This window comes from Elephantulus edwardii, unplaced genomic scaffold (genome assembly GCF_000299155.1).
Source record: "Elephantulus edwardii isolate Elephantulus edwardi_28Jun2011 unplaced genomic scaffold, EleEdw1.0 scaffold00089, whole genome shotgun sequence".
NCBI classification, from domain to species: Eukaryota; Metazoa; Chordata; class Mammalia; order Macroscelidea; family Macroscelididae; genus Elephantulus; species Elephantulus edwardii.
In genome coordinates, this window is record NW_006399839.1 from 1,778,175 (window position 1) to 1,805,949 (window position 27,775).

The 27,775-nt window shown below is 39.8% G+C and overlaps 1 protein-coding gene across 1 annotated transcript in view; it reads right to left on the bottom strand.

The window, feature by feature from the left end:
• MED13L (mediator complex subunit 13-like) overlaps positions 1-27,775 on the bottom strand; it is a 295,915-nt gene that overhangs the window by 108,470 nt on the left and 159,670 nt on the right. The window lies entirely within an intron of this gene.

Sequence of the window (27,775 nt, forward strand, 5' to 3'; positions counted from 1 at the left end):
TACTCATATTTCTGACCAGATTTGAGCGGCACTTATAAACAGTTTATAGGAATCCAAAGAAAATACAATTGCAATATAGCAGAATTGCTTCCTGGGTTCTGGCAGCACGTCAAAAACCTGTCCCAACAGGCCTCATAGTGCATGGTCAGCGAAGAGGAAAAGTGAAAGGAGTCTTCTAGTTTGCTGCTTCTCTGAAAAGAGAATCACATTAGGCTATTAAGTAGGCAGATACATTATTTTATTGCTTACGAAACCCTTGGGTAATAAAGAATGAGTACAAATTGCCACAGGCAGTTTTGGAGGAAAAACAGAACTGCACAAAACACTGACAGCTGCTCTACTGCAGTGCTGGACAAATGTAGCTGAGAGAACAGAGAGTCAGTGGTAGTTTTTCTGCTCAAGTAGTGCTCTCTCCCGTGTGCGAGGAGGAGCCATCATCTGCAGAGTCTGGCTGTAAATGTTCAAGGAGGAGAAGAGTGTTGATGCAGCAGTGAAAGCTCCTCTCCTCGGTCAGATTCCGCCACTCACATACTGTATTCCCTGCGAAAGGAGTGAGCGTGGAACGAGGGCTGTTAGAGTGAAGGTGTGTGACCCATGGAGGTTCGGCACTGGATAGGCTAAATATATTGAGAGAAACAGAAGATTTTTTTTAATGCCAAGGCTAAAAGAAAAAAAGAAAAAGATTTCTTTTGCATGCAAGAAAAGATTTTGCTTTCTATAAAGTGAAAACTAATTTTCTATTACCTCTGTACAGGTGTGCAGCAAAGATGAGTTTCTTAAGATTCAATTATACAACTAGATTTTCATCTTTAAATTGTTTGAAGAATGTGGTTAAATTTCATATTTTCTCAAGAGTAACTGATTTACTTTAATCTGTTACTTGCTCTTTTAAAGACTGTAGAAATTTTATTTTATGTCCTTAATATGCTATTAAATGTCTTAAGAAAATATAAGAACTTTGAGTATATACTCTTTTTTCTTTCTTCTCCCAGATGTAGTCATTTTCAGGGACCTTAATGATCTCAATTATCCTTAAGGCTTGTACATGGCTTTAATATTATCAGCTTTAAAAATACTTCTGCAAAAACATACACAGGTTAAGCAGAGGCTGAGTATACACTCTTAAGAGTGTAAGTTATTAAAAGTGTAAGGACTTCGTTGAGTCAAGTACAACTCTTAGCAACCTTATGAACCCTGTTCCACTTCTGACACAACTGAACCAACTGCTGCACTCACTATGCCAATCCATCCTGTTGAGGGTTCCTCTCTTTCACTAACCCTCCACCTTTCCAAATATGATGTCCCTTTCCAATGAATAACCTCTCCTAGCAAAGTAAGATGAAGCTTCACCATCCTTGTAAAGGAGCATTCTGGCTGTACTTTTCCCCAAGCTATCCCTATTTGTTCTCTTGACCATCCATGGGGTATTCTGTACTCTTCTCCAACACTACAGTTCAAAGGCATACATTCTTTTGCCATCTTTATTCACTCTCCGGCTCTCAGATGCATCAAAAGTGATAGGGAAAATCATGGCCTGAATCAAGCATACCTTAGGTGGTAAGGACTTTAGTTTTTATTACATACAAAAATTACTTGTAAAATTAAAGTTTGGTATGAGACAAAATATAGACAATTCTATTTGTGACATATAGAGAGTGAGCGAGTATATACGTGTGTGTGCATTTACATAAATCTTAAATACAGAAAATTTAAGACTTTCAAATTTTCATTTGTGGAGGAGTAGGCCTCAAAACAAGAGAACTTCAACTAGTACATGTAAAAGATCAACTCCTCCAGCTACCAGCAGATGGCGCGAGTGGACACATACAGCCACTTTAGTGTCTGCTATTTCATTGTCTAGTTCGCCAGGTTCACAGTTTTGTGATTGGCCTCATCTTGTTTAACAAACATAAAAGTACTACAAAAGAAATGTATAATCAGCCAAAATAAAATTAGATGCTATTTTAACAACAAAAAGTGATGAGAATGCAATGAATGTTTTTGGTTTGTTTTTTTTTTTAGTAGAAAGACTGAATCCTACATTTGAAACTGTTGAGTTGGAACAGACCCATAGCTCACGCTCCAACGGGTTTTAAGAAGCAGTATATCGCACAGGAGAACAATGCTTCTCTTTCTCCCATAGAGCAGCTGGTGGATTCAAGTTGCGTGCGAACTTCAGGTTGGCAGCACAGTATGAGACAAGAGAAATAAGCTGTGAAATGGGAAAACATGTAGTGTGCGAATCCACATCACTGTTTAAATGGATATTAACCTAATAATATTAATTCAGAATCAGATTAAGAGCCTGCCCCGTGAGAAGATTAACAGGGTCAAAGTGCTTACTTACACTGCTAGGTGCTGCCCAGCCAGCGCCTGCGCATGGCAACCCTACCCAACAGACGGGAACTCTGAAGCTGCATCGTCTCCACAGTCGGCTGTGTTTAGACCATCACCATTCACTGTGCCAGTCTATCTCCTCGTTGGCCCGCTACTTCTCTGAACAAGGACTGGACTCTCTTGATAACAACCCCAAAGTATGTCTCCCCTTCCCTGTTTCTAAGAAGCACTCAGACTGTACTGTCATAGAAGACAATTTTATTCCTAAAAGCTGTGAAGAGTTAAATGGGTCCAAGGCCAAGTGAAATCCGCATATCAAAATGAGTGCTACAGAAGCACAGCTCTCTTTGTTCCAGAGGTAGGGGGGTGGGGGTGGGGTGGAGCTATACCTGCCTCAACAGTTCAAACGTGACCCACAGTGCTATGCTGACAGAGCCTGATGGCATGCATATAACTGGTATAATTTAGAGGACAGAGATCGAAGTATTCTAAGGGGGGGGGTGAAAATTCTCAAAAATCCTTACAATTTTACACTCTCCTATCACTTAGGTTTGCTGTGAGTAATGGTGAATTCAACAGCACCTAGCAACAACATCACTACGTAAAAACAAGTTCCAAACAAGCACACAGCACCAGGATGTGAAAACTGCTTTCACTGAGTGCCTGTGTATTTCATTTTAATTGAATCTAAGAAATGATCTGTTGTGGAAATACTATTATCTGATATGCTGCTAAATGCCGGTGGAGGGTGCAAACACTACAAATTCCAACCATAAATACTACAACTTGACTTGTTTACATGTGTTTGGGAGAGTAAATTCTCTTTTGCACAGTAGTTTTAAGATCCTCAGTAAGAACACAGGAAATGAAGAAATGGCAGATGATGTTAGACCTCAGTAAAAGCTTATTTAATGTGTTAAGTGAGTATCTTGTGTCTTCTATTACACTTACTACACATCACATGAATGCGATCTGTAAACAACTCAAAAAAGAGAAAGAAAAGTCAAGAAAGAATACTAACTGCCCCTTCAACTTTTCTTCTCTAAAGTAAGAAAGCAGTGGTCAGGGTGAGGGGGCAGATTTCAGAGTCAAACCAACCCTGCACCACCAACACTAGTGACGGCACCACAGGCATGCACTCTGGTTTTCTCATCTATAAAATGAAGCGAACAGATTTTACCTCACAGGATTAAAATGGGGATTAAGTGAGTAAATGCACATAAAGCTTTTAGTAAATGCTCAGAACATGGCAAGACTCAATAAATGCCAACAAAGCGATCATTCATGAGAATTCATTTTACCTGTTAAATTACTTTAGATTACCTGAGGTGTGAGGTGATACCTGAAAGTATTTCACTTAAATCCAGCCCTCTTGACTTGAAGCTACTTTAAAAAAAGGCCACAACTACCGACACACACTTTGGCAGGAGCCTTCAGACATGTCCATTTCTGCCTGTATCTCTAAGTACAGCTAAAACAAGGAACTGTATCCACAATTAGGACCCTGCCCTCTTAGATTATCTGGCATCAAGTTCAAGGCTATGCACTCTGTTAATCTGGCATAGGGCCTCTAACTGGGGGTCTAACTAGGAGTCACCTCAGGATCTTGTTAAAATGTAGATTATGATGGAGGAGTGTATCTGGTGGATGGAGAAGCAACTTCTCAGCAGAGAAGCCCTGACTGAGCCAGCCTGAAGGCTTTACCCTGTCTGATGTTGTTGTTGTTTGTTGCTGTTAGGTGCCATCCAGTGGAGTAGGACTCATAGCGACCCTATGAAGAACAAAAGATCTGAACTCTTTTCTATCCTGTGCCATCCTCACACTCCTGACACACAAGAGCCCCCGCAGCAGCTACTATGTCAATCCTCCTCCTGGTTGAGAGTCTTCCTCTCCTTCACCGACCTTCCACCCTGAAGTGACCTACTGCCATTGAGTCCCTTGTGACACACAGCAATGCTACGTACAAAAGCCCTGAACCCTGCTCTATCGGGTGCCAACCTTATTGTCTCTGACACTGAATCAATCCATTTCTTGTGCTGTCCCTCCACCCTTCCAAGAATGATGCTCCTCTCCAAGGACTGGTCCCTCCTCGCCATATGCCCAAAGTATGTCAGACGAAGCCTCAGAATCTTTGTCTCCATGGAGCAGCCTGGTTTTACCCTCTCCAGAATCTGTTTGTTCTCCTGGCAGTCCATGGTGTATATTCAATACTCTGTAGTGGGCCTCAAAAAGTGTCAGTAACAGCAGCCAACAACATTATGAGACAACAGGACACTGTACGCAATAAAAGCCAGCACTCTCTCGAAAGTGGAAAAGCTTGTTTGAACAGGAAATCATTTTCTTAGAAAATGTTTCTAATACACAAATATAAGCTTAAAAGATATTTTTAAAAACAACTTTTCCTGCAAGATTATGATAAGCGCTTCTCAAACACAAACACTCTAGCTATATTGTTCAAGATTTCCAAAGTGACCAAGTGAAAAATACCACCTGGCAGACACCCAAGTGTGGATGGCAAAACATTGACGCTGTTTGCGGTAAACAGGCCAGTAGACCCGCTGGCCTATAAATTTATCTTCTGACCCCTGCTGCCTGTTTATTGTTCCAGGATTGGCAGCAGCTATTCTCTGAATATGAAAATGGATTTCTGTCTACTAACTTGACTTGAACTGACTTCTCCATATGTGCTTTTCGAAATGTCGGTGCTTTGGATGTGAATTATTAATTTCATATGTTAAGGAGTCTCAGAACGTACTTGCTCTATTTATTCTCCTAGTACAATTCTAAACTGGAATACTACTTGTCTTCCACCGTCGTGAACAACCACATACTTGCAGTAGCACCCCTTTTATGTCCTGGCCAAGTCCACATGGAAAAGAATGCATATTTCTAAGGGAAATCTAATGAGGGGGAAAGACAGGGCCTCAATCGGAGGATTCACATCTTGCCAACTCTGCCTGAACCGGGAGGTTGGGGAGGGGGGTGGGCGGGGGGACTACTGGATGCAGGTGCACTGCTGTCATGCTCCAATCCACAGAATGAACACAGTGCTATCTCCCAAAATCAACTGAGAAAATCTCACTATTCCACCTTATCTACTGAGAACAGTCTCTCTTATTAAGCACAGAAGCCAGATGCTTGTAATCTTGGAATGCATCCCTAGAAATTTGCTCGTGGCTGTTAGATGCTTTTAAGTAGCTCTTGGCTCATGTTAGTCCAAGTGACAGTGAAGAGCTGTCCAACAGGGTTTCTTAGATCATTGTCCTTCTTGGAGCAGTCTGTCGGGTCTTTCTCTCTCATGCTCCTACTGTTGTTTTCATGATTCATAGCAATCCTGTGAATAATGCATCTGAACCCCACCCTGTCCTGTGCTATCTTTATCACCTCCAGTATACCTGAGCCCACTCTTAGAGTCTTCCTCTCTCACACTGACCCTCCTCCTTCCAAGCATCATTTCTTTTTCTAAGGATTAGCCCCTCCTTACAACAAGCCCAAAGTACGTGAGAGGATGCTTCACCATCCTTGCCTCTATGGATCACCTTGTTTGCACCTGCTCCAAGATGTTTTTGTTTGTTGCTTTGGCAATACATGCAATTTTCAGGACTCTTCTCTAACAGCACAAATCAAAGATACCAATTATACTTCTGTCATCCTTAGTGCTTCTGTCCAACTTTCAGACACCTAGCAAGCAAGTGGAAAAACCATAGATTGGATCAGGTGCCCTTTAGTGTTGAGCAGACATCACTGCTCATTAGTACTCTGGAGAGGTCCCTGACAGCAGCATTTTCTCAGTGCAACTTGTCTTGATTGCTTGATTGCTGGTACCAATGGTGCTGACTGTGAATCCAAGCTAAATTAAGTTGACAACTTCTATTTCCTCTCCATCTATCATGATGTTTATTGCCTATGGTCCAGCTCTGAGGACTTTCATGTTCTTAATGTTGAGGTGTAATCCATATTTAAGGCTGTAGTCCTAGATCTTCTGCAGCAAGAGCTTCAAGTCCTCCTCATTCTCAGCAAGCAGGGTTGTGTCACCTGCATAATACAGGCTGATCATGAGTCTTCCTCTAATATATTACTGTTGTTGTGTGCCATACAGTAGGAACCGACTCACAGCTAACCCTCCAGTGGGTTTTCAAAGGCAGTAAATCACACAGGAGGAGATTACGCCTCTTTCTCCTGTCCAGCAGTTGGGTGGATTCGGATCACGTACCTTTGGTCTAGCAGTGCAACCAGATTCATGTAAATGGTGAGCCTTCTGGTTAGCAGCTAAGCGCTTAATCATCGTGCTGTCCTGGCACATTAACATCATGGTGGATAACGCCAACTGAACCCTGGGCATCCCTATGTGAGGTAATAATGAGAACCAAGCCTCATCGGTGGAACCTCTCCTTTTTGTTAGAATGGGCACCAAGGTCACCCTAACACAGATGCTGCCATGCTTAAGCCTTGGCTATTCAGTCCCAAGCAGTTTGTTCAATTGGCTTGGCCTCTCCACCTCCAAGCACCAAAGGAACTGTCTGGTTCAGTGGCAAAACTTGCTCATCTCACATTCTTGCTCCAGCCACTCCTCGCCACTCCACAGCTGCCTATCAAATGTGCTCAAGCCAGGGGCAGTGGATTATGACAGCTGTGACCGAAAGGTAGCTAAATTAACAATACTTTTAAAAATGGACACAGAGACGCACAGGAAATACACATGCACCTAGACTGAAGCAGCACAAAGAAATCAGAATGGCAACTCAAGGGTTGGTGATACCTAAGCATGATCTATACACTGAGCCATTGCTAATATGTAAAGTTCAGTCTTCTAGACTTGTTACAGAGAGAAGATGCACAAGTCAAAAGAGAAAGAGCCTCTATTCCTTGAGTCATGTGATTTGATAGCACCAACTGAGAATTAAAACATGGATGTTAATCTTTCACCTGGCCAAGGTCGCTTCTGAGAAATTGTATTGAGAGAAAAACTTTTCAAAAGCGTGTTCAGTTGGCTTGAGAGATGTAGTCCATAAGAAGGTGCCCTGCTCAGCCAAAGGAAGAACCTCTCCGGCAGGTTGAATCACTGGCAGCTCGGGTAGAAAGCTGTGTGATCTCCTGTGTGAATTACAGATCCAGAAACCCAACAGTCAGTGTAGATGTCACTTCTGACTTGATGGCAGTAGGGGGATGGCTTCCTCAGTTAAGCAAAAATATGTTCATAATTGTATTTAAATGTATTCCCAGGTGTAGTTACTGAGTTGATAAATGAATACCACAATTTTGTTTTCTTAATACTGGCTGTTTTTTATAACGCATCAACCATTCTGTAGCTGTTGTGAGGTGTCATCAATTCAACTACAACTCATCATGATTCTATGAGAAAAAGCAGGGAAACCTTGAGGAATCCTGTGCCATTCCCACACTGTCCACTGTGTTCCAGTCAGATCCTGTGGCCAACAGGGTCAGCCCATCTCAATAAAGGCTCCTCCTCCTTCACTAGTTAGTATATCCACATAGAGAAGGGTTTAACAAACTCAGCTTAGGGATTTTTGGATATTTGATGCATTTATTATCCTCAGTCTATTGCTTGGCTCTTTATTATAAAAATACGATAAACTGTGTTGAGTGAAAATTTACAAAGCATGTTGCTCTTATTTTCAGAATTGCTGGTTTAAGTCACTTCTGAAAAAATAAAACTACCAAAAAACAAATAAATTGCTACTGTTTTAATAGGTTGGGTTTTTTCTTTTTTAAAAAAAACAAACTACTTCTTAAAAGGAAAGCCAAAGTAAATATTGTCTTCTTGAGTATCATTTTAATGAAGACGGTGCATTTAATGTTTTACTTTTATACATGTTTTACACTATCAACTTTCAATGTATTTTTCCATTATTACTATGCAGGTTTTTCAGAACAGTCTAATGACTCCTTTCAAGCAGTGTTCTTTCCCTTAAATGATTGTCACAGTCACCTAAGTGGACTCTATTCCAAACTTCATGTAACTGGACTTTTTTTTGTTGGTTTATATAAATTTTAGACAACTTTAATACCTTATAAACAAGAGTAACCTTTTACACATTAGACTCAACGTCTGATTGTTTTTCACACATACTTGCCTATAATTATGCTAAGTCTTATAAAGCTTAAGTATCACTTCTCTTGATATGATGCAAGAATGAGACCACACAAATTAGCTCCAAGACACACGTCCAAGCAAAAACTCAAACAACAAACAAACTCACTGTCACAGCGTTGGATCCACCCCCACAAGAACAGAGGAGAACTGGACCAGCTCTTGAGGCTCTAAACCTTTATGAAGCAGGCTGCCACGCCTTTCTCCTGCAGAACTGCTGGCGGGCCCACATTATCTCATGATTCAAGCAGAAGAGCTCAAAATGTAAATGCCGGATCTGTATTACTCGGTGTGGTCTTAAGCAAAGGAGCCTTGTGGTACACTAAGTATTGGACTAATAATCAAAATGTTGGTGCTTCAAACCAAAGAGCTATTTCCTGAGAGAAGTAGTTTGCTTCCATAAAGATTTACAGCCTTGGAACCCCTAGAGGACCTTCTGACTCTGTCCTGTATGTGGTCACTATGAGATGGAATCGACTTGACTGTGGTGGGTTTGATTTTCAACCAAGTTACGTAATCTCACAGAGCTTCACTTTTCTTACTGGTTTTACAATGAGGATGCTATCATCTACCTCTCAAGGTTTTTCTGAAGACTAATTAACAAACACTTTCAAAACACCTTTATGTCAAGACATTCTTTCAAACATTTTACAAATATTAACTTGTTTAATCTTGACAACAGTTCTATTTGTAGGGACAATATCTTAATTATCTCTTCTGTGAAGATTAACTGAACCAGACTTAAGTAATTTTTGCTTGCACAAGTCCTGTAATTGGAAAAATCAGGCATTAACCCAGGCCATCAGGTCTGGGAGTCCATACTGCTAAGCACCACACTAGGCTATTTCCTGGTGCCATCGAGTCGGCTCAGGCACACAGGACCCCACATACAACAGAGAGAACCCTGGCTGATCTGGTGTCACCCTCACAATCTCTCCTGTGCTCAAGTCTGTTATTGAGGTCACTGCATCAATCCATCCCTCTGAGGTCTTCTTTTCCTTCACTGATCTTCCATTTCTCCAATCACAATGTCCATCTCCTGGGACTAGTTCCTCCTGACAGTATATCCAAAAGTGCATGAGCCAAAATGTCACCATTCTGGCCTCGAAGGAACATTCCTTTTGAGAGAGATCGGTTCAGTTTTCTGGTATGACACACACAATGTTCTTTGCCAAAACTAGAGTTCTGCACTGTGTTTGTCTCTCAATTCACTGACAGCACTTGGTCAGCAGCTAACTTATATATGCCAGCTGTGGTTTCTAAAGATGTACCTCACATCTCCAGTGGTTCAACTCCACCATGGTTCCAAGGGGAAAAGATGAACAATCTTCTCCCAATTTTATTTAAAGCCTTGGAATCTGATGGAAGGCCAGAAGTTGGAACCAACTTGAAAGCAATGATACTGAGTGGTTTATAAACCCCTTGATGCTCAGCCTGAGGAACCCTGGTGGTAGTTTCTTCTCAGAAAAAAAATTAAAAAATGACAGCCTTGGAAAGCTGAGGAGTCAGAAACTACTTGATGGCAGTAGATTGTTGTTAGTGTGCAGTCTTAAAGCACTGAGTCTCTTGTTGTTAGGTGCCATCGAGTTGACAACTCACATTTATTTACCTTACATACAACAAATTAAAAACTCACCCAATCCTACATCCTCCCCAATCTCTGCTGCACAGGAGTCCACTCTGACAGTCACTGTGTTAATCCATCGTGTTGAGGGTTTTCTGCTCTTTCTCTGACCCTCTACCTTTGCAAGTGTGCTCTTTTCCAAAGCACAGCTTCTCTTGACAACATGTCCAAAGTATGTGAGAAGGGTCCTCATTATCTGTGTCTCTAAGGAGCAAACTGGCTGCCCTTCTTCCAAGACAGACTTTTTTTGTTCTTTCATAAGTCTGTGATATTACACAATACTCTTAACAACACAATTTAAAGGCAGCAATAATTCTTCACACTTGCTTAGTCATTACCTAGCTTTCACATGCATACTTACTGATCCATGGTGTGCATCAGGCATACTTTAGGGTTACTGACATTCTTGCTCTTTTTGAAATTATATGAAAAAGAATGGGGCCTCAGGATTGGAGGAGGACTCATCAAATACTTGTACGATGCAGATGAACTATCTTGCTTGCTCAGAGTAAATGTGATACAATTATTGAAGAAAATAAAAAAGCTACAACCTTCAATACAATCACATGCCAAAATCAAGGGGACAAAAAACCTGCACACCGCTGCACCAATAATCAAGTATCATGATGACTGCAGAAAAGACTGAAGTTATCCTGGATTTCATTTTACTTAGCTCTATAATCAACTCCCATGAAAGCAGCAGTTTTGAAAACAGGAGAAGGCACTGTGATTAGTACTGCCATCGAGACACCATGGGCACTCAAAGCCAGAGGCCAAATGGTGATTAAGATAACACCAAGAACACACCCTAAACCATGTCCACTGCCGGGACTCACAGGGACTCTGCACCAGCAGGCTGCAAATCTTTACAGGAGGAGACTGTCCATCTTCTTCCTGGAGTGCAGCTAGAGGACACAGTAACCATAGCACCAGGACTCCTACTAAAGAACACACAGTTCAGCTAGATTACACACATGGAGTACAGAGCCAACTATGACACCAGGTAATGCTACTGTATTAGGATTATAAAAGAAAACAGTAACATGCTTTTTATATACCACTGTTTCCCAGCACTGAAAGCCTAAATCAATCTTCAAATAATAACTAGCTAACATTTTGGTCCTATCAATACTTACCAACTTTAAAGTGCGACATTCATAAAGTAGAATCATTGATCATTAAAGGAAAATACTCAGATGTACTTTTATGTATAGATTAAAAAGAGAATTAAAGTATATTGCTAATATTTTAAAAAATATTTTCAAAAAAATCATAAGACTCTCCTTACTAATTAGATAATACATGCCCATTGCAGGCAACTGGAAAATACAGGAACACAGAAAGGAAAACAACAATCACCAGTAATTCATTATCATCTCTACTTTTCAATGTAATGTGACACATTTAATTTTCCAATGATGACAGCTTCTTTCTTTCAATTGTGAAAACAGATGAAATTGCATGAACCCAAGTAATTACTGTTAAGGTGCTACCAAAAAAATGTATTTAAAGTGAGACATGACATTAACTGAACTCATAATTTTTTAAAAATAATGAATGCTTTCTACACTTCTTATGCTTAGTGTACACTCACTTCTGCTAGTAAACAGGACTGATAGAATTCAACTATGTTTCCAAAATAATTTAAACATATTTTGACAAAATTAATGTGATCTGTTTAGAAACAGGTTACAAATTAATGGGAAATGCTGGGATTAAAAATATTAGCTCTGGTGGACGAGTAAGAAGCTGCACTGAAATCATGAAGGCATGCAGTCCAAATCCACCTGCTGCTCCAAAGAAGATAGATGACAATCTCCTTTTTACTGCCAATGAAAACCCACTTGAATGTCAGCTATGGGTCAATTCCAACTAACAACTACTAGACTAATAAGATGAAAGCCCTTCCTGTATACCATGCGAGCGTCGTATTTTAGTTTGGTTTCAGATATGACAGTGCCTTTGGCCCTTCCAAATACAGCATCTTCCTTTGTGAACAACCTTTCAGGCTAACCTTGTAATTATGTTCTCTCTATACAAACTCCAGTCACCTGTCAAACAGTGTTACAAAACTTTTTTTGTTTTACTGCCATCAAGTCAGATGGCCCATTTCATGTGGCTTTACTTTACACCAAGTTATAAAAAAACTCTTTCTACTCCTTGTTTTTCTAAACTAGTACTGTTAATGTTTAAAATTATTCTTTTAAATATCTAGTATTGTCATTTTCAATCTATACGTCCAATCATAGTGCTCATATCAAGTAGGATTAATAAAAGAATTCCTAGATATTAAGTACTCACAGTTTTGAGAAATGACTCCTTATGCTACCCGGAAATTAACCTCTAAGAAGTTTTTGGCTTCTACATCTTATTTGATTTAATGTTAATGTAGCTGGCACTCATATTCATTACATGCTCAAATGATTTTCTAAGCAGGTTTCTTGATTGCTATTTGAAGAACAAGCATGTATAAACCACCCATTAGACTTGTTTTCAAGTCCAGTGTTTAATCACAAGTAAAATTTTCATCATTTATAATGGACAGCAATGAAACGAAGCTTGAACTCTTTATATGACTTTTAACAGAACTGTGGTGAGTTCCATAAATGTCACACTTCTCCATGTGTCTATGGCTGTTTAGCACATGACACTGTAGTCCAGACACCCAAGATAATAGGTGGAATGGATCCTAGGCTGGGCCAGAAAAGTTAACTGGCAAGGACTAGACAACTCCGGTGGTCTAGTGGTAATGAGTTGTGCTGTCAACCTGAAGGCCCACAGTTCAAATTTACTAGCTGCTGCATGAGATAAAGATGGCCAGTCTCCTCCCTCGCAATTCACTACCTCTATAAATCCGCTAGAAAGTCAGCTATGAGTCAACTCTGACTCCACACCACATACAACAACAAACTCCACCCAACTTACAGGACATTACTTAAATTTCACCATCTTTCTGGTGGTAATGCAATCCCGAGCATGAAAAGAACAGTGAATGCTTAAGTTAGCTCACCTCAGTATGCAAAACCAGAGTTATGATAAGATCTCAAGATGTGAAAATTCATTTTTACTCATACTAGATGTTGCCTAATCAATGATGGTTCTGTTTTGCAACTTTCTGCATCTGTAAAAATTTCTTTTAATGGAAACAAGAAGCTAGAGGAAAGGATTAATAAAGAATCTGGCAGCAGAAGGCACCAAGCCCCATGGTACACAAGTAGACTCATGACGCCTGGGAAAGCAGGCAGCCCAGGACTACAGGGAACACACTGCTTTGAATCTTATGAAAAACAGCTTGACTCTCCCCAGTGACAGAAACATAAATCAACAAAAGTAAAATCAGACATTTATTCTAAAAAAGTGTTCTTTTAAAAGATCTGATCAAATTCCCTGTTTTCTTGGCCAATTACAGTCAAGAATTCACTTAAGTGATTTCAGTCCAAATATTCAAGTACCTACTATGTGCTAAGTATTAGCTCATGAGTTAGAATTTGCAAAGGGTGTTGTTTTATTTTCTGTAAACACATGCAGCAGGCCTGTTTATGATACACAGATTATTTTTAAGCCTATAAAATAAACTGAGAGGCTGTAAGGATTAGTGGGGAGGACAGAAATCTAAGCCCTAGAACCACTTAGTAGAATTAAATACTGTGGAGCTTTATGCAAATGTCTCAACCTCTGAATAGACTTCAAGTTTCTGGACTGAGGACTGACAGTATTGTCTCATAGGTCCTTCCAACGCCAGAAACAGAACAAATCAGATTCATGTGTTATAAATACACATCTGGACGGTCTCAAGGTCCACACATGGGGAAGATGACGGATTTGGGTTAACTAAAGTGTTTAATTTTTCTTAATTGTATGGTAGGTTACCGGACTACAAATACACAACAATATAAGGAGCTTTTGAATAAATTTTCTAAAAGAATTCATTAGAGACCACTTATGGTAAGTATCGCGGGGATGAGAGGGAGCAAAAGAGATGAAGGAGGCATTTTTGTTTCCCACCTTAGATAATCCTCTACACCGCCTAATGTTTGTTGTTCTTCATGGACTTGCATTATTTTCAAAATAAAAAAACAAACAAACAAAACAAAATTATAAAAAAAAATGACACATATTTAAACTCTGGAGGGCAATATATGAGAAAATATATTGAGAGAGAAAGCTCACTAGTCTAGCTCTGCGGCCTTGAGTAGTTTCCTGACATTCCAATAGTCTATCCTCCTCGGGAATGTAAGACAGACACAGCTCACTGTGTTACCACTCTCATAGGGTCAATTTTATTTTAATGGCCTTTGACTACTTTTCTCTCATTCATTCATTCATTCAGTCTGCCTGTCAAACACTGAAAGACGAAACAGCAGGAACCAAATAAAGTAATAGAGAGCGCAAGCTAATTTTCCCAGAGTGAACAAAATTAACACCCACACTAAAATCCATCAGAGTCTGGAAACGTTTGGTTTCTGAACAAAAGCGATGTGGAGATAAAAAAACACACTTAGTAAAACTCGAGATCTATTACTGAGAAAGGTCAATTTATGTTCAGACTCTGACCTGAGTGTACTGGAACCCTGGCCAGGCGGGTTAGTAAAATTAACTACTTTTTTAAAAAATTGGCTTGCTTACAAAGTTTGTATATGTTGTCTTTCTCACTATACTTCATTCACATTGTTAAAAACATTTTTAAAAAATATTCTAAATTACATAAATTAAAATTTTGTAGGCTTACCACAGAATACGGCAAGGTTCAGTCTGTTTTTCACAGCTTTGCTGTGAGCTGTAGATGCCTTGATGGCACCTAAAACCAACAATACGATACTGTCTTCTGTTTAATAACTGGTTGAGAATCATATTTCCTGCCACTCTGTTGTTAATTAGGTGCTGTACTTGGTTCCAACTCACAGAGATTCTTCACTACAACAGAACACAATCCAGCCTAGTCCCATGCCATCTTCACAATGCTGCAGCCACTGGGGCAATCTGTGTGGTCAGGGGCTTCCTGTACTTTTTTCTAAGCATAATTTCCTTTTCCAGAATCTGGCCCGTCCTAATAACTTTGTGAGACAGTCTCATCATTCCTGATTCTAAGGAGCACTTGGACTGTACTTCTTCTAAGGGAGATTTATTTGTTCTTCTGACAGTCCGCGGTGTTATTAAATATTCTTTGCCAACTCCATCATTCTAAAGAATCAATTCTTTTTCAGTCTTCTATTCAGTCCAGCTTTCACAAGCACATGAGGTAAGTGAAAATGCCATGGCTTGGGTTATACTTTAGTCCTCAAAATTACATCTGGCCACTCTTAATACTAATTATTGCTCCTCCTAAAGTATTAGAAGTTCTTTTCCCTCAGTGTAGGAGACATCCATCATTAGAGATTAAAAAAGATGTGTTATAGGATTTTTCTTCCCAGATCTGTGGCCAATAACAGGGTCATGTGGTAAGAGATGCCACTGTCTAATGGTTTATTATTAATATGTATCTCAACACATTGGTCTCCCAGTTCACAGACCTTGAATAAAATAAATTGTTCAACATCAAAATCTAAAGTCGTCTTCAAGCAGCATTATGTCCAATTTTTTGTTTTAAGATGTTATGTTTTACATACCTTACTTGATAAAACGAATAAAAGGGGAAAAATAATTAAATTAATAAATTTAAAAGAATTAAATTGTTTTCCCCCTCCATACTTCACTGTGTGGCTAAATGTCACACATAAGGAATATCTGGCCTGTAAAGTGAATCAAAATCTTTTAAATTACTTTTAAGGAACAAACAGTCACTGAGTATTCAGGCAAACCTGAAAGAGGCAGATAGAAAGCTTCGTCTCCCTTATCCCTGATCTCTGTTCCTTTGACCTGAAGATTCAAATTGATTGGAAATACTTGGCTACACTCAGGATTTCCAGTTTGACAGTTCTCAGCAGGAAGATGCAGACCATGTGACTACCACAAGGGAGCCCTTGACAGAGCAGCATTCAGCTTAGCCCCTTAGGGCAAGTGCCCAGACCACTGCCTATTAATTCTGAGAATGTGCAAGGATGGAAAGTTGGTTCTTTCTTCTAAATATGCATTTAAATACCCTGCTTGGCGTTTTATTGTGTGCTAGCTGGGTTCATAAAAAGCAGGCATGATTAGGGATCTTCTCCAGAGCCTTGAGGCTGCTGTATCTGCAGCTTCTTCTTTGTGCCTGGCCACCTCCTAGCCCAGGAGCTAAAAAGTGAACCACCACCGTGTTTATTCATTTGTTTTTTACCTATTTCCCACTACTTCTTATATATATATTTTTTATTGTTTCCTTTCTTTGCACTGGGGGAACATAGTATTTAGTATTTATTTACTACGATTAAGGGCAACAGCACAGGAAGCCAACTGATCTAGCTCCACTCCCTACTAGCAGTATGGTCCTGAGTGAGTTGCTTATCTCTGAACCTCAATTAATTTAATTAAATTAGAACTTTCACCACCACTGATCTCAGAGGAATGCTGTAAGAAACATGATGTACCCAGTGAACACTACACACAGAGAACGTGCCCTCCACAAACTGCATCCTCAGCTCCAGTACTTTCTAAGTTACCAGAATTTGAGGGGTTTCTCTCTATCCGTTAACACCAAAGAACAGAACACAGAGCTCCATATATGTAGTGAGACATGGAAATAAACATCAAACCCATTATCAGAATGAAAGTTAATCCTGACTTACAAATGTTCACTTCTCTTCCCTTCCAATCTGAAGTCTGACTGAGCATCTCTAAATGTTGCTACTTTTTTAATTCCTCAATTTGTCCCAAAGACAGCATCATTATGCAAAATGAGCATTATAGGAAGAGCAGGAGGAGAAAGATTTGGACGCAGGCCCCCGAGAACTGCTATGGCCCCACATGGCTGTGCTCTGGATCCCAAGGTCCTGCCATCAAGGTCAAGCAGCTGAGAGACATAGTTGGCAGGGGTCACTGCCTGTCCTCATGCCCTCCACAGCCTCAGACACCTGCTTCTGTCCCACAGGGTAGGGAGGACCCCATGGGAACAGGCCATGTGTTGTTGGCACTGGAAACTGAAGCTAAGAGCCTGAAGACCAAGAGTTGTTAAGAAAGGAACTGAGTAGCCCACAGAGGTGGCAACAGCAGTCAGCTTCTGCTACAACCCCCACGACTCAATTATCCCCAGTATCCTTCCAGTTGCAGAACTAGGTCCCTTCAGGGCACTTAGGAAGAGAACAGCAGTAGCACCCTCCCTTGCCCCCCATGCTCCTGCCTCTTCCCTCAGGAGGAGCCCTCAAAATCTGCCTCACTAGCCCCATTCCCATGAAGAGTTACAAAAGTAGGGACGGGACCTGCAAGAAGTAGGCGTCCTCCAGCAATGGGGGTGGGATCCTCAAGGGGTCTCCTGGAGAAGAGCAGGAGGAAACACAAGTGAAGGCACAAAACTGGTTTACTACTGTTAAAAACCCAAGATTTAAGATAATAGGATGGACAACGAGTTAAGGAAAAGGAGCTCTAGTGGCTTCTGTAGTCTGTAGGAGGTCGCGCTGCTAACCCCAAGCGATGCCCTACCTGTGGTTTGAATCCTCTAGTGGCTCCAAAGGAGGAGAAGGAATCTCCTCCTGTGTAATTTACAGCCCCCCAAAAACCGGCTGGAAATCAGCTAAGTATCTGTCACTACACAAGGACAATGTAGTTGTTGTTGCTGTGTACCATCGAGTCAGAACTGACTCATAGCTGACCCTCCAGTAGGTTTTCAGAGATTGTGAACCTCACGAATTACCATAATATGGTAGAAAGTTTAGACTGGGTCCTAAAAAGAAGACTTTGTATATCTCTCTCTCTCTCTCTTTTTAAGAAAGAATTTGGTTGATTTTTGTTTATTTGTTTTCCTCTTTCTAAACTCGTAAGATGAGGTTCACATGCAGCTCAAGAAGTGTTTAATTCTTAAATCTTAATGAGCAGTTTTTCTGAAGTTTTCAGTCATTACTAGAGCAGTGTGTTCCTGTCCTCAAAACCTATCACAATTAACCTAAGCTTCACTTCTCTGAAATGGTATCATGATTCTACACTTGCTATGTGTAGAGCTGAGCTGCTAATGCAAAGGCAGTCCCTGTATGTTGATTCAAATCCATCAGGACATCTGCAAGACAAAAATGGGCAATCTCCTCCCACACAATTTATAGCCTTCGAGCCTCACTTGAGAATCAGCTAAGAGTCAATTCTCTCTTTATGGCAATGACACTTACTACAGAGAGGTGACATGCTTTGGATACTCTGCCCATAGTCATTTACTAAAAATCTATAAACAAACCCTTGAAATCTACCAGCGTGATGTAACACAGTACACTGACAATGAGCAAAATTCAAAAGCTGCTCAGCTCTCCATTACAAAGAGAGAGAGAGGCAGCGTGTAGGGAGGTTTGTGGGGTTTTTTTTTTTGTTTTTTAGTTTCCATCTGAGCACACAACTTCAGTCATAGACCAGTTTGGTAAAGTAATTCACCATTTCTTTTACATCATGGGCCCACAGCACAGCAGAAACCAACAGAATTTCTTAACTCTCTGAATCAAGTAATTTGCATCTATGTTCCACTACTACAAAGCATATCTTTCTCTCTAGTTAAACACATCTTTCCTTGGCATGCCATTACTGCTCATACTCTTCTCAAGTCTCTACCTCAAGGCATCTAAGCTTTCAGGTTTGTCAAAATCCACTTTTATGCCATGATTCATCCCTCATCTTCACCAGAGCCCACATCAAGATCTCGCTTTTTCTGACCGTTCACTCTTATTTTCTATTTTCCCAAAGTGAAACACTAATGATAACACTGTCTCTCATTACTTTAAATGCTTCCTCATATGAGTCATTTATGAGACACACTGTTGTTATGTACCAGAGTTAGAACTGACTCACATCTACCCTCCAGCAGGTTTTCAGAAGCTGTAAATCGCACTGGAGGAGACTGCCCATCTTTCTCCAGCACAGCAATTGATGGAATCAATTCGCTTGCCTCTGGTTTGGCAATGCAACTCCTTAAATAAGTCACCACACTTACCTAAAAGTTGGAGAACTCCCCACCACATGGTTTACACAAAGTCTAAAGCAGACTGGAAGCTGACTGCTACATCCTTCTTAGCAAGGTGCTGGCAGGTTCAAACTATAGGCTTTGGGGTTCGTAGTCAAAAGCTTTAACCGCTATGCCACCTGGACTCTTTACCTCCTCAGTACTCCTCAAATAACTTCAAGTTACTTTACTCACAAAACTAAAGGGGGGCGGGGAATACTCAACAACTCAGAATGGCTTTAAAAAAAAAAAAAAACAAGCCAAAACTAGTGCTAGAAAAGCTACTCATAAAATACTAAAAGCAATGCAAGTAAACTCTGAAATTGGCCAATCTGGTAGGACAAATGTTCAGAGTAAACAGAAAACAGTTTCTTGTTTCCCAATGGCATTATGTGCATGGATGTATGTAAATGACTGATCTTCAACAAACCTTCAACATCCAAATAGTTAAAAAAGAAACAAGCCCATGGTATGTGAGATCTACATACCAGCTGACACTATTTGCATCTCAAAAAAGAAACACTGGAGACTGGACAAAGGGGCTCTAGGCATGAAGTCTGGTGAGGGTCTGTACTGCTCATCCAAAGATGGCGCTTCTCTGGCGCTTCGAATCCACCAATGACTTCTTGGGATAAAGATGGGCAATCTCCTCTTGTTCAGTTTACAGTCTCTGAAAACCCACGAGTCAGCTCCGAATCAATAGCAATGAGCTTTTTGCTTTAAGGACAGAGGATGACAGGAAGAGGCATTCTTTTCCACAATATATATATATTTTTTTAGCTGTTCAAATTTTTTAACACACAGGTGAAGCTCTCATTTGAAATAAATTAAGCCGAATAAAATATAAAGAGCCCACTTGTTGGGAGGGGGAAAAAATTAAGACCTTATTCTAACAAACAGAAACTCAAATGCTCTCCCATGCATATTCAATGTACAGATATTTGGGGGCAGAGGCATTAAATGCGAGCCCCTGGTATCATCGTCATTAGATAAATTTTAAGGAGCACTGGTGGGTTAAGTTTGAAGCTGCTAAGTGAAAAGTCTTCAACTGAACCCTGGTCCCTCTGCAGGGGAAACATGAGGTAATTTGCTTCCGGAATTATCCAGCCATGGAAGTGCTATGGGAAGCCTACTGTCTACAGCATGAAAATCCATGGGATGGCAATGAGTTTGTTTTGGTAAAGATAAATTTTTACTGTAACCTAAGTATAAATAATAATTTGTGTTACATCAACATTCATTAAGAACAAGAAGAACTGAGGAAATCATGGTGGTAAAGCCGGCAAGACTGAGTTGGGGATTCAGACCACATAGTTCCCGGTGATGCAACTCTCAGAACAGTAATTCTCCAGGGAAAAGACATGACGGTCAGCTCCCCTCCTGATGGTAGCCATGGACCGCTCCCATGGGGCAGTGCCACTCTGTCCTATAGTCACTACAAGTCACAATGTACTTGACAGCAACGGGTTTTACTTTGGTTTTCAGTTTTGGCTTCTGAGTAAAATGAAGACAATCCTCCCCTACATTAACATTTTCACAGTATAACAGCATAAAGCTCCAGGCAGGAAGCAGGTCAAACTATTTTCAGAATCCGAAGGTATTAATTATTTACCTTCTCAAGCTCATTTTCTCCCCAGTGTGTCATGGGGTTTTCCAGAGGCTGTGTGACACTTGATGTCACAACAGATTGGAGAGTGGAAGACAAACTCCTCATATGTTTTCACCTAAGTCCGACATTAAATACATCTGCAGTAATACCATACTTCTCAAGAAATCATTTTGTTTTATAACACTGTTGTGCCACTGCATTATCAATGACTGTGACCCTATAAACAATATTAAATTAAGAATTTGTTCCAGGTTTAAAGGGTGGCTGGGAGTGGGGGAGGGAGGGGACTAGTCTCCACTAGACAAGCAAGTTTGTCTGGTTTTTATGGTTTTGCATTTCATTGCAAATTTTAACCCAACTCCTCTACCGTAATCCTCTTTTACAGTCATCAGCAGTGGTAGTTGGTAACTAGGTCTGTGGTCTCCAGGCCCAGGAGAACAGAGTTCACACAGTCCATTAGTTCTTTAGACTAGTTTCTTCTATGCAGTGGTGCTTTTCTTCCCTCATCTTTGTTCTGACAGAGAGGGCCAATGGTTCTTACCTGAGACGGCTGCTTGGCAGGCTTTTCAGACTCCAATTGCCACACACCAAAGCACGCTGTAGAACATTAAGTTTGTGGATTATGCTAGGCCAAACTGAAAATATTGCTAAGGAGAAGCTACACGAACAAAGCTCTGAAGTCCTCAATAATACCTCCAGGTGCCCTGAGACCACAAAACTGGAAAACTATCCTGTATTATCGTGGCCTGGCTGACCACCCTGACAAAAGAGTCAAGGTGGAAAGGATCCACATTTTTTACATACATGACGATTTGTGGGAAAACAGAGACTAGAGTCTACCTGGATAAGCAATGGCACTATCTCCACCCAGCAGCAGTTTAACTCTAACTAGAAGCTCCTCAGGGTATTAAGAAATTTTCTTCAAAATCTTGAAATAAGGTAAAGGTAGCTCGTTCGTTCAATGTCCTACAGGGGCAAACACCCACTTACGGACCATCTAGGGCCCAAGTTCTACACCAAGTATCTCACATGCTGTGGTGGACTCACAGGGTGAATGAATCCAAGCTACTGGACATTTTCCATTTCTGAGGGTTGTTGAGCAACGTCTGTCAGGGACTGCACAAATGACTAGCACAGGGTGGTCCCCAATTTCACTATCAATCAGATTCTTCAGTAAGGCTAAATCTTGCTGAAGCTAACTCTTCTACTAGAAGGGATTTTTTTAAAAAAGGTAAAATTATTGTGGCAGGAAATAAGACCAGCCTTCCCAGCTGCACCCCTGCACCCGCTCCTCCCTGGCTTGGTACTATTGTTTTTGTTGCTGTTGTGTACCACAGAGTTGGAACAAACTCATAGCTAACCCTCCAGTAAATTTCACAGGCAGGAAATCGCACAGGAAACTGCCCATCTTTCTCTGGCAGAACAGCTCATGGCTTGGAATCATGTGCCTATGGGCTGGCAGTACAACTCCTTACAACTAACTAGGCCACAGAGATCCCCACAGTACTCCAAGACCAAAATAACTAGCCAACAGTTTCATTTATTGAGTAATTTCATTCCAAATAACTTAGTATCAGTGCACCAACTGTGTAAACCCACTGCCATTGAGTTTGTGTGGCTCACAGCAACCTCTGCAGATCCCCTTGGGATTTCCAAAGTGGGGATCCTCACAGAAGCAGACTGTTTCCTCACTCTTCCCAGGAGAGGCTGCTGGATCAGAACCTATGGCATTCAATTAGCAGCCCAACTAAGCACATAATTGCACAGAAACAGAAAGAATAAAATTTCTTTTAAATGCTTTTCATGTGCCACTTTTTCCCCTTATAAATGAAATGATTAAAATGTCTGACTTTTGTTCATTTTGTCTTTGCACTAGAGGTCTGATTTTACTTTTGGTAAAACCAAATGCCTAAATTTTCTTGCTAACATCCCAATTTTCTCCTTTAGTGAAATGAGCCTTCTATACATAATTCTTTAGTTAGATAACCCAGAAATAGTTCAGCCAACTGTCTTCAATTAGATACACTACTGACATCCTTTTGTTTTCTCACATTCTTGATATTAGACTAACCCTGATAACAATACAGTTATTGTTCCAAAGACACTGTAAAACGCTTCTGTGGTACATAATAATCCTTCAAATGTTGTTCAACTACGTTCCCTCTGGGCTCTTTTGTGTGTGCAACCAGTTAAAAGGGCCTTTTTTCTGTGCAACATGGTAAGATCTCAAGAAGTATTGGGGCTATTACTATTACAAGTATTGCAATTCAAGGTCCAACAGTGCAGAGCACAGACTCTGTCAGGTAAGTGGCTTTCTCCTGAGGGACACTTGGATTAAAAGGAAGCATTCTGAAGAGTCTAACTGTTCAAAACTCAAACAACAATAACAAACATTTCACAGTAAATAATACCGAGAAAGATTCAAATGAAGCTGTTAATTTAAGAAGCAAAGACTCTAGCCCATTTATAACATAAGAGTATTTTTAAAAGATCATCTTTTAACATCAAAGAATGATGATAAGAATGTTATTTTGCTTGTATGAACTAAAGTTTTGTTTTGTATTACTGGTAGTTTCATTTGAACAGTAACAAATCGTATTTAAAATTGCCCGGTTTTTTTCCTTGTATACACAAAAAAGTAGATGTACTATTAGATATTGGGTGGCAAAGTGGTTAATGCATTATGCTGCTAACCAAAAGGATGGCAGTTCAAACTCACCAGCAACTCCGTAACAGGAAAGATGAGGTGCTATGCATGTGTAAACACTTCAGCCCTGAAAACACTACAGGGAGCAGCTATACTCTGAGTTTAGAGGGTCACCAGGAGCTGGGAAAGACGTGCTGGCAGATGGCTGGGTCTGGCTTTATCTTTAGTTGTATGTACTACATTCGATGTTGCAGCATATGATTTCCTGATGCCCTAATATCTGCAATTCCCTGTGTGGCATTTCCAACTCCCTAAAGACAAATAGGACACTCTAGTAGTGGTAAGGAGTTGGCACTGCCAACTCAAAGGCACACGGTTTGAATATGCCAATTGCTCCACGGCAGAAAAATGGGCAATCTCCTCTTGTGCTATTTACTGCCTCTGAACCTGCTGGAGGCTCAAGTACTAGTTGGTTCTTATTCAACAGTACATAAAGCAAAGAAGCGAAGTGAGGACAAGACTCAAAAAGTACTAGTAATGAAGGCAGTAATTTTACTTACATCAGAACCAACTGAGAAGCACGTCACTGGGAAGGAACCCTGTATTAAGTCAGGGACCACTCATAATGACTTTTCTGACTCTTCTCTCTACCTCTATTTTGAACCTATGGCACACTACACACTAAAGAATTTAAAAAGGGGATTCCATTCCATTCAAGCCACTTGTAATATCCTGTAGGCTAGAAATTATAGCTTTTGAGAAGATAGAAAGGAAAAATGATGATGCACACTAAGCACTACAATAAATATGACTGTTTTAAAGATTCTGTCCAAGATTAATACAAGAATGAGGGAAGAAGACACTTAATTCTCATCTTCCAGAGCATAAATTCAAGAAAAGCCTAAAAGCTCAAAATTGAGAATAGCAACTTTAACATGCTATTTTTTAAAGTAGAGGTAAATGCCAGGAGAAAAAAAAATTGGAAAAGTTATCTCAGGGGAGCATTCCAGAAGAGAGATGAAAGTTATCTCAAGTTGCCAAGGAAGACAGAAAGGGTAAGAGGAAGAACGTGAACAAAAGAAGAAAGGGGTTTAGACCAGAGTAAGAATTGAGAAGGGTTACTCTGGATGAGCCAAAAACTGGGGACAGGAAGATCAGATCAAGTCTGGGTAACGTCACTAATACAGGGAACACTGCATTTGTTCCTTGCTAAGCTGGAAAATTACCTCATCAAAAGTAGCCTACAGCATTGAAGTCTACAGGGGAGAGAATAGTTTAAAAGTATTATATTTTAGGGCATTATTTTTATCGTAGGAGTATGCAATGAGGGTTGCAGAGTGAATTATATTTGGGGTTGGGGGTGGGATTGGGGGAGGTGCAGGGGGGATTGTGTACCAATGAGGGAGTTTTTCTTTTGCTTTTCAAGGACAGGAGCAAAGGGGTGGGGGGTGTGCGGGGAGAAGGGTGCAACAATGAAGAGGAATGGAATTCCAAAATCTCTGTAGATGTTCATTGAAATGAAAAATAAATAAATTTAAAAAAATTTTTTTTTAAAAAAAGTAGCCTAACAGCAGATTACACAATGTAGAGTGATTACAAACAGGGAGAACCAGAACTCAAACAGGCAGCTCTTCAAAGCAGACCAGACATGCTCTCCATGTAGGGAGAAGACTTTGCCATTAATTATATTACATCATAATTCTTGCAACTTTCCATGATACTCTTTAGCTATAAATATGAAGCTATCAGACTTCAATCACACATACCTGAGAATTAAATCCTAATAAAGTATGAATCACATTCTATTGAAAGGTTCTGAAATAAATCTAAAAAAACCAGAATCATCCTTGATAAAAGCTTTATTTTTAAAACTGTATCTCTTAATACCCAAAATAAATAAGCCAAATAATTTTAAAGCTTAATCTAGGCACTGTGTCTGCTCATATATTTTTTTCCTTTTTAGTTCATAAGAGGTTGGTAGCAGAATTTAAAAAGTAACTATACATTTTATAGATCCACCCCTCCAAAAGCTGTAAAGCTATTACACACAATCCCAAATTGTGTATTCTATCATGATTCTCCTGTCTGCTAATCCTTGCTAATAAATCAGTAGCAAAAAGTCACATCAAACATGAAAAATAAAGAGGGGGGAATCTACTGGGTCCTCAAAGGCCCATCAACAAATGAATGACTGAGAAATTGTGGTACATTCACACAACGGAGTACTACACAGCACTAGGAACAATGATTTGGTAAAATACTATGTAACATGGGAAAATCCAGAGAGCATTATGCTGAGGGAAATAACTTGGTCTTAAAAAGAGCAAATACTGCATAAGACCATTACTGTACAAAGAGAAGGGCAGTTGAGCAAAATGTTGAAAAGGGGAAGGAGAAAGGGGACAGAAAAAAGAGAAGGTGACAAATCACTAGGACAGCAGAGGTTAGAGGGTGGATATGGGAGTGAAGGAGTAGGAAAGATTCAATAGGGACTTGAAAAAACAAGCAATAAGAGGAGGCACAGCACAGTAGTAATTACATAAAATACAATGTATATAAATGACTGTATAAAACATAATGCACACAAATGAAACACAATGTAAATTAAAGACTATCAAATACATATGCATGAAGCAGTATATATGAATAATTGTATGCAAAAACATTGTATGCTGTTAACCTAGCACATGAGTCATTCAATGATAAAGAATCAGAATTCGCTCAGTTATTTGAAAGAGTGTGTTTAAAAAAATTTAATAGTTTACTAAACATGTATCTTTGCATGTAAGTGTTATAATATTTACACTGAAAGTATTATTCTACTTTTTAAAAACACAATAATATTTTTCTAGGTGGAAAATAAAGAAAACTAAGTTTACTTGTACAGAAGATACCTAAAATTTGGGGAAAATCACTACAAAACTGTTGTATAAATTCTTTGTTTAATCACCATAGAAATCCTATCAAATAATAAATACTACAGAATTAGCATTTATTGGATGATGATGATGATGATTGGATTTTTATGGAAATTTCCTAAATCTTCACAGAAATCCTATAAAATAATAATAGTGCAGTGGTAATGAACTGTGCTACAATCCTAAAGGCATGCAGTTCAAATCCACCAGCTGCTCCCTGGGAGGATGGGCAATCTCCTCCTGTGTGGTTTATTGCCACTGAAAACCTGCTGAAGGGTCGGCTATGAGTCGGTTCCAACCCAGTGGTGCTCAACTACAAAAACAGTTTCAGCTAACTAACAGGAAAAAAAAAAAATCAGCTCAGAAGAGCCAAATAACTTGCCAAAAATCAAATAACTAGTCAAGAAAAAAAGGATCTCTGATGGCCACGTGTGTAAGGATTTGGATTGTCAACCCTATGGCAGGCCGGCAGGCAGTTTGAGCACACAAGCTATTCCACTGAAGAAAGACAGGCCAAGCTATTCCACTGAAGAAAGACAGGCCATCTCTTCCTGTACAATTTACAGCCTTTGAAAAACTCCTAGAGGGTCAGCTATGGGTAGGTTCCAACTCAATGTCAATGAGTTGAATTTGTGAGGAAAACAGCAGATTTGGATCCCAAGTGTTCTAACTCCAAAGACCTTCCTCCACAGGACCACTGTGGCTTCCAAAATTATTGGACCAATAGAACCCCATGCCAATGTCCAGCAAAAGCCTCTACGGTTTGCTCAGGATGAAAGTGGGGGAAACCTCACCTCATATAACAAAATCTTATAATCATCTTTGACTAAGGAATGTTCAAATTTTAACATCCTCTTCTGGGGCATTCTTTTTAGAACTACTAACTTCTCAGCACTACAAGGTAGCAAAGTTCTATAGTCAGTCATGAATACAGAACCTAAAACAAATTAAATAGCATCTCCATAAAACAAAATCTCAAAACATATCACATGTATTATTTATATATAATCTGTAATATTTACAACTGGCTTGCTAGAATTATGAGGACTTTTGGGATTAAATGATGTGTAAACATATACAATCGTTTTATAAAACAGAGTGATAACATTTTACTTCTTTATATTATTCTTGCTATTAAAATATTAGTTGGTACTGATTTAATCCTTACCATCTTCCTACATTTCCTCCACCACCCAAATTTTAGCCAAGTCATGACACTGATAATTAATGACCACAGTTTTAGGACTATCTTGGCCATCAGTGACTGAAAGTAAGAAGGCATGCAAGGGGAGGCACATTGAGAACAAGGCGAGGCACACTGAGAACGGCAATGATTGAGGGATTCAAGTAAATAAATATTTAACATCACCATCAAAGACACAAAGGAAAAACTTTAACTATAGAAAATCAAAATAATCTTTACGGAAAATACTAAGATGGAAAAATACAAGTATATGGAACAAATTTATTAGCTCAGTCAAA